Genomic DNA, 6,383 nt, shown 5'->3' with positions numbered 1-6,383 from the left:
CAGGTTGTTAGGCTCAGGGCCTTACAATTGCTGTAAGCCTCTAGCCTATTAGGTCTCTTGTCAGCTCTCTGAGGATTGCAGCTGGGTGGGGCTGGCCTCAGGCACAGGAGCACCCAATCGTTTCAGGCTTTGGAAGGTGGGGCAAACCTCCTATGTGGGTCTTTGAGAAGCACAAGTCTTCTGCAGCTGACAAGCCCTGCCGCCCACAGGTCCACACACACAGTCAACACAGTCCCGCCCCGTGTGAGCGCCCAGACCTCCCCAAGCGGACCCAGTCTCTCCACGGCGGGAGCCCCACACACTCCGCCACCGCCCCACACTCTCCACCCGCTCCTAGTGCACACCCTGCCCCGCTCAAGTTGGCTCAGTTGCCAGGCTGCAGAGAATCCAGTCACCAATCTATTTAGGCCCACACGTTGCCTGAGGGCTTGTTGTTGGGTGGGGCCAGTCTCTAGGGTGGGCTGCCTGCCCTGGCTGAGCTGGATTAAATCGGTGCTCTAGCGGGTGGGGCAGACCCTGGGCTAGCAGGCCTCAGGGAGAACTCCAATGGCGTCTGTGTCGGCACACCCACACCGGGCCACAACAATGGCCGCCGCCAATGTCCTAGTCCCTGGAGAGGTCTCACCCCTCACCGAGATGCACTCAGGGCCTATTAGGTGAGTCTCTTTTCACCACAGCACTGTGCACCTTTCTGGTGATTTTAGGATGCTTTCTGAAACGGGTGAGTTTGCGCCGGCCCTTTAAGAGCCAGTTTTAGTTTCTTTGTGAACCGGGTTTTCTGGGGGTGCTCCCCAATGCTTTAGTAGCAGGCACAGTCAGATATTATGCCGCTGGTCTCGATTGTGCTGGGTCCACAAAATGCCCACAGCGGGGGCGCTCCCCGGCTCAGGGCCCCGCGCCTCCAGGGAGGCTGCGTACCTGTGAGCTGCTCCCGGCGGCCGTGAAGCTGGCGGCTTGTGAAGGCGGCATTTTCCTCTCCGGAAGGGAGTCTCTGCCTCTTCTTCCCCAGTTAGCATTGTCCGTTGTTGCAGGAGTTCCTCTTATCCAGTTTTCAGTTCTGTCTCAGGGGTAATTTTTCCACGAGTAGTTGTAAATTGGCTGTGTCCACGGGAGGAGGTGAGTTCTGAGTCTGCTTACACCGCCATCTTGACTCTGCCTCTATCTCCACTCAGTTTTGCTGTGAACCTAAAAATGCTCTAAAAAACAAAGTCTATTAAAAAAGTTTTTTAATGTACTAAAAAAAAAGTGAACCTCCAGGGGCTGGCCCCGTGGTGTGGTGGTTAAGTTCTTGCACCTCACTTCAGCAGCCCAGGGTTCGCAGGTTCAGATCCCAGGTGCAGACGTATGCATCACTCATCAAGCCATGCTGTGGCAGTGTCCCACACATAAAATAGAGGAAGATGGGCACAGATGTTAGCTCAGGGCCAATCTTCCTCAGGAAAAAGAGGAGGATTGGCAACAGAGATTAGCTCAGGGCTAATCTTCCTCACTAAAAAAAAAGGGGAACCTCCAGATTTCTGATTCACTTATTTGTGGGTATTGAAAACTGAACTCTTCACTATTTTAGCATTCACAGAAATCTGAAGCCTAATTTTGTTTAATACTTCCCAGTATCTGCCAAAGAGGTACAATTAAATATTATTATCATAAAATAAAAAGTTACAAAATGTCATTATGCATTAAAATAAAAAATTAGAGAGCACATATGGGAAGTCACACAAATAAAAAGGGGAAAACATTAACCTAAAAGTGGTGAGTAATTTAGCAACTTAAGGAAAACAACTACACCATAGACACAGTTTCACCATTTTTAGACTGCACCTACAGTAATGCTGAAGTAATCCTGATTCATAATCTTTTCATACCAATTCCATTGTGTTAGCAACAGTTACTCACCTCATTCATCTCGAGAATTTTCGAGATGAAAATTCTGAGCTTCCTTCATTTCATAATCTCCTTTCCTAAATTTGCCTTAATGTTTTCATCTATAAAGTTAGGAGAATATAAAAGAATTTTTAGTTCCTGAGACACAGAGTAGGCCTCAGATTCTCCACCATAGCTCTGAAGGGATAGCTCTCCAGAACCCAAATGGAGACCAAAGCCACTTGGTCAGGTAAAGAAAGTGGCAGAGGAAACGGATCTCGTGGGATCCACGAAAAGCAGATCAGTTGGCTTCAGAAAGGGGAGCCTGGATCTTCTCTCTCTCGCCCGCCAGGAAGTGAGGAAGGTTTGGATCCCACCTCTGAACTGACCAGCTGGCAAGGGACCTGACTGCTCTGAGCCTCAGTTTCCTCATTTGTAAAAGAGGAATAAAAACAATGTACACCTCCTAGGGGTGTAGGAAGGAAAAGGCATACAGGTGCTGAACACCACACTCAGCCCTTTGTAGGTGCTCAGCAGGGCTTCCCCATTAAAGTGACTCATTCCTCAGTCTGCTCTGCCTGTATCTTGTCATGATTTAAATTTTCAAGAGATTGAGTTTGTTGGCTGAGTCAAGCCTGTGGATGGGTTTGCCCTGGGTGGGGTGATATGTGTGTACATATGTGCACATGTGTGAGTGTGTGTGTGTGTGTGTGCACATGCGCGGAGGGGTGCGCCAGCATATCTGATGCCAAACATGAACTCCAGCTTCAAGTGTCAGAGCCTAGTTCAGAAAGGTGGCCAAAATGTAAACTCTTCTTCTGATTAGACAGAAGACAACCGTGATGCCCAGATTGCTGGCCTGCGCGTGCAATCTCACCATCTCTCCTTCATGCAGGTCCTGTGGGAGGGAAAGCAAAGAGGGTGAGAGAGAGGCAGAGGAGGCATTTTTATAAAATGGCTCTATCCACGTTGGAGAAGGACAGCCATGCCGTTAACTCAGAGTTAACACCCACTGGAAAGAGGCTGGTGGGAGAGCCAATACAGGGCAGAAGGATTTGAGGTCAGTTAAACGGTGTTTTCAACTCAAATATATACACAGGACCAGGGACAGAACACAGCTGAAGCTTGGTGACAAAGTCACTGAATTTTATGTATTACTATCTTTTATCCAGACGTTTTACTTAACTAAATCATGCTTTAAGTAATAAAATAAATTTAAATTAACTTACAGATCCTAAACTACTTAGGATGGGTTAGAGCCATTCAGAAATTAAAGATTACAATATTATAAGCGATTGCCAATAGGAGGTTGACATATTGATCTTTAATATTCATGTTCAAGATTTTTAAAGAACATTTACTACACTAACAGTTCTTATATTAAATGCTTCTTCTTTTAGATGCACAGTTCACTAAAGTCATGAGGCTTTTAAAGGCTGAGTCACTCTTGGACTCAGTGAATCATACTTATGGGAGAATATAGCCGTTTGAAAATCTAAGGGACTGTTGCTTGCCCTATGGCAGCTTGCTAAAATGTGAGCAGAGTACCCAGGAGGAATACAGATTTGGGATCTAGCCTTGCAGACCAAAACCTGCAAGGTGATTGCAAACAACACTGGGTATTTCAAGTCTTCTGATTCACATGTTTCTCTGTTTTCAGGTGCCATCATTGGGTCCAGTGGGGAAATGGTCAGATACCTGCAATAAGCTGAAGAGTAAAGCCCTGGAAAGGAGGGGAACAGAGGCTGGGCGAGTTGACCCTGCTGAGGATGTTCATGTGAGAGCAGCATCCACAGATTATCATATTCTTTAGTCCAAATCCAGGAAATTAATCAGCAATGGGGCAAGGAGCCTGAGATGAAGTAAAAGGATACCTGAAGATGTGGGCAGAGCACTGCAGAAATCAGGGCAGACATATTTCATAGGAAAGGGATGTCCTGATAGGGCCCTCAACCAGGCCCCAGCCTCAGGACCAGAGTTCGAGAAAAGGGACCTGGCAACAGTCCTAGAAGAAGAATACTACAGGCAGGAAACCAGGGTAGGAACTTGGGGGAGGAGGCGGGGAAGGACCAGATCAGAAGCCCAAGAACAGAGTGGGGGTGGAGGGCAGAGGAGGGACACTTCAAGTAGCAAGAGAGGGCTGGTTGTTAACTCCGTGAATGAATTTTTTTCGTACAGACTTCTGTTTAATGGAGACAAAGACCAGCTTTACTGATGTTTCAGCAATCCATGAAGAAAGTAAGAGATGCATCAGTAGTAACCTACACAAGTTAAGCCAACATGAATAGTCCATGAGAAGGCAAGTTGAAATGCAACCATTCTGCATTTGCCAGCTGCTCAGGAGCCGTGAAATCCTCCTAGGTCATCAGAGAAGCTACACAAAGCAATAAGCCTCTGACTTGTTTCGCTTAAATTCAGGCTACTCCTTTTGTGAGAAGACTGTAGGGAACAACCTGCCTCTCTGCTGGCAGCAATGAAGTGAGATGGAAAAGCCAGCGCGGTGTGTGGACAGATGGAGCCTCAGGTATCTGGAGCTGTGGGTACAGACAATGATTTCTATTGAAGAGAACAGAGGATTAAAACCTTCCACCATTTTCTGCTAGCTCTGAGCATTTCTTTTCTGAAAAGTTTTCATTCTAGTTCATAGAGCATGTTCACAAATTATTTTTTTTAAGGGTTGGTTATAGGGAAAGGTCAATCTTGAATATTTCCCTCTAGTAATAGGTTTGGGATAGCAACCTGCCTCTGCCTGTTGCTGTCATTCTTCTGAGAGAGAAGTTTGCAAAATCGTCCTGAGGAGCAGGACCTCGAATGCAAAATCAGTCTGGTAGAAGATCCTTCTCCATTGCTCCCTGGAAGCACATCCACAGAATGGCATTGGAAAACTGCCACTGGAGGGCATTAGACATCATTTAATTTGCTACATCATGACTTTTGACCTCTGCATTCATTCCACCTGGGTCACTAGCTTATTCCCATTACCATCATCAGACATTTATCGATCTATTGCTAGGTGCAGGAAACAGTGGTAGGTTTGTAGATTCAAGGCGATCCTCTAAAGGGCTCACAGTCTAGTTGGAACACATATATAAAAAGATAAAGAACAGCTACAACAGGTTCAAATCAGAGTTGCACACTCTATCGAAAAGCCAAGACAACAAAGCTTTCTGGGGCAGTGAGTATTTTGCAAAAGCAACAAGGACCCTCCTAAGAAGTAAACCACACTGTCACGGAGTTTTGCACACTCTGCTGTCATAAGTCTCACCTCTTCTTGGGTAACCATAGGAGGGAGCCAACTTTTTCATTACTAAAAGGTATCTGTCGAGCAATTAGGAGGCACCCAATTTATACCTTCTTAGGGATTGCTCCACCGATTTCTCCCCAAATTTATTCCTACAGACCACAAGCTATAAGCTATTTTCTAAGCTTGTAAATAAAATAACATGTAAACAAAAAAGAATATGATCAATCATTCATTGAGGAAGCATTAAGCAGCCTTGCCTTTTACCCCGGCTCGCCTCAGCTCAGATGGGCAGAGGATATTAAAGATGGAGCAACTGGGAGCGAAGCAATTAGAGGATGATTTTCACATTACAAAGACTCCCAAAGGGTTCCTTCTAGTGCTTCCCTAGAGGATTTAAATATTTAAGTACTGTTTTACAGACAATTAACTCCTGCAGCTGGAGGAGGAGAAAGGGATGGATGTGGGTGGTCAGGAAAAAAGCAGATTTAAACCTGAAGTGTTCGGAGCCAGTGCCAACAATAGATCAAAAATCCCAATAACTCTTATTTATAGTCTACTCATACAGGATAGAAAGTCCTCAAAGCGCTTTCTCAACATTCTCTATTTTGATCTTAACATCGATTAGACATGATGATAAATTCAAAAATTGAGGGTTTAGAGGGATGATTAGATGGAACACAGAGGATTTTTAGGGTGGGTTGAACTACTCTGGATGATACTATAATGGTGGATACTTATCATCATACATTTATCCAAACCCATAGAATTGACAACCCCAAGAGTGAACCCTAATGTAAACTATGAACTTTGGGTAATTATGACGTGTCAATGTAGGTTCACCGATTGTAACAAATGTGCCACTCTAGTGGGGAATGTTGCTAATGGGGGAGGCTGTGCATGTGGGGAGCAGGGGGTATACGGGAAATCTCTGTGCTTTCCGTTCAATTTTGTTGTGAACCTAAAACTGCTCTAAGAAAGAAAGTCTATTTTAAAAAATTGAGAGTTTAAAATTGGATGGGAAATAAGATTTTCAAAAATTAAATTTGCATAAAATGTTTGAAGAGTTTATTGCAAAAGAAGATTAATGAAAAGGAGAGGTATACCTATAATAGACTTAAAATGGACTTTCCATTTTCTTCTCTGCAGACCCTCACGGAGGGCAGGGTAGAGGAGAGCGGGATGGTAGTCGTATTGCAGTTACTAAACACATATTTGTAGTATATGTGTTGTATGAGTGTGTGTACATGTGTACATGTGTGTAATGTATAGAAAATAC

General features: G+C 44.9%; 1 long non-coding RNA gene across 1 annotated transcript; it reads left to right on the top strand.

Moving 5' to 3' along the window:
- Window positions 1-568: 568 nt before the first annotated feature.
- On the top strand, window positions 569-5,669 carry LOC147916184 (uncharacterized). Its single transcript, XR_015553366.1, has 3 exons — window positions 569-656; window positions 3,524-3,640; window positions 4,042-5,669. It is a non-coding gene; the product is annotated as an uncharacterized LOC147916184 (long non-coding RNA).
- Window positions 5,670-6,383: the final 714 nt, after the last annotated feature.

The sequence above is a fragment of the Ceratotherium simum genome, chromosome 10 (genome assembly GCF_057802395.1).
Source record: "Ceratotherium simum simum isolate JZ-2026a chromosome 10, ASM5780239v1, whole genome shotgun sequence".
NCBI lineage: Eukaryota > Metazoa > Chordata > Mammalia > Perissodactyla > Rhinocerotidae > Ceratotherium > Ceratotherium simum.
This window is presented reverse-complemented; position numbering and strand designations above follow the sequence as displayed.